This window comes from Myotis davidii, unplaced genomic scaffold (genome assembly GCF_000327345.1).
Source record: "Myotis davidii unplaced genomic scaffold, ASM32734v1 scaffold198, whole genome shotgun sequence".
Classification (NCBI taxonomy): Eukaryota; Metazoa; Chordata; class Mammalia; order Chiroptera; family Vespertilionidae; genus Myotis; species Myotis davidii.
The window spans coordinates 1,081,664-1,083,219 of record NW_006291485.1 but is presented as its reverse complement, the minus strand read 5'-3'; the positions used below and the strand labels follow the sequence as shown (position 1 = coordinate 1,083,219).

Here is a 1,556-nt window from a genome sequence, read left to right as displayed (position 1 = left end):
ACTCACACACACACACACACACACACACACACACACACACGGAGCAAGGCGGCCAAACCCCATCCTACCCCTCAGGACCCACTGCTCGGGTCCCACACCCAGACTTTGTACAGGTCTGTGTGGCTCCCCACCCACCTGGAGATGGATTCCTCCAGGTGCCGGGCCTTCTGCTCATCCTCCTGCATCTGCCTCCTCATGTCTTTGTCGCCCTCTGAGGCTGAGGACGGAGTCCCCTCCAGCAGCCATCGTTCCCGCAACGCCTTGGACTGGGGGCAGCAGGAGGCAGGGTCAAAATCAGGGTCGGAGTCTGGATCAGGGTCCCCTCAGGCTTCCTGCTCTCCCAGCCCCATACCCGACCGAGACTTGGGGCCTCTGGGCACTGCCGGCCCCTCCCGCCCCTCTGCCAAGGCCGGGCTCTGGAGGGGGAGCCCGACGCCTGGTACCTTCAGATGCTGCAGCTGCCGCCGGTCGTCCTCCAGCTGCCGCCGTTCTCCAGCACCTCGATCTCCTGCTCCAGCCTGGGGAGAGGGCGCAGTGACAGCCTCACCAGGCCCTTCCGCACGCCCAGCACCATTCTGGGCCCTTTCCATTGGGGACCCCTTGACTTTGATGTTCCCTAACACTTTGTGAGGTATTCCTGTCACTTCCCCTCGTGATTGGGGAAACTGAGGCAGAGTGAAGACTGCACGTAGCCAGCAAGTAGCAGAGCTGGAACCTGAACCCAGGCTGCTTGGTCCCTTCACCACCCATGCCATTGCTGACTTCATTTGCTTCCAACTGACTCTCCTTTTTCCCCCACTCAAATACTTTTATTTTTACAGGAAGCTTTATCTCTACAGGAAAACTGGAAAAAACATGTCACTTTCCAAGTATCAGAAGATAACTAAACATAAACCTGTGAAAACAAAGCTTGTATATTAAATCCTGCCCAGCTGCCCCTACCCAGAGGGACAGACAAGGATGAGTCTGCAGCCTTCTAACAAAATGAGCCCATGTCAACAGGATGGACACAGCTTGGGTCAGCCTGGAGGGCTTCCTGGAGGAGGTGTCCAGTCAGGGGACACCAAATGGGCAAAATTCGGCTGGTAGAGCCACCGTGGAGCTACTCTTAGAAGGAGAAAGCCCAGGCCTCTCCACAGCACTCAGCATGTGCTTAAACTCACAGTAGGGTTCAAGCGAGCCCCTCCTTACCCCAGGGCCGCACCCAACAAGGTGTGAGATAAAGAAGTTCACCTTGTCCAGCCAGTAATTCGTGGCCAGTAATTTCCACTGACTTTCCACCCCACCCAGCAAGCACTGCTCTGGCTGGTCGGTCAGTCCTGACTGTCTCTATGTAGACCCGTCTCAGCCCTCAGCTTAATGTCTGTTAGACTTAAGATGCACAGCCTGGCTGGCATAGCTCAGTGGTTGAGCACTGACCTATGAAACAGAAGGTCAGGGTTCAATTCCTGGTCAGGGCACATGCCCAGCTTGTGGGCTCAATCCCCAGTTGGGGGTGTGCAGGAGGCAGCCAATCCATGATTCTCTCTCATCACTGATGTTTCTATCTCTCTCTC

General features: G+C 56.1%; 1 protein-coding gene across 4 annotated transcripts in view; it reads right to left on the bottom strand.

Annotated features, from left to right (window-relative positions):
• The window catches only part of PALM (paralemmin), a 45,248-nt gene that overhangs the window by 21,198 nt on the left and 22,494 nt on the right, over nucleotides 1-1,556 (bottom strand). The gene's annotated exons all lie outside the window — the stretch shown is intronic.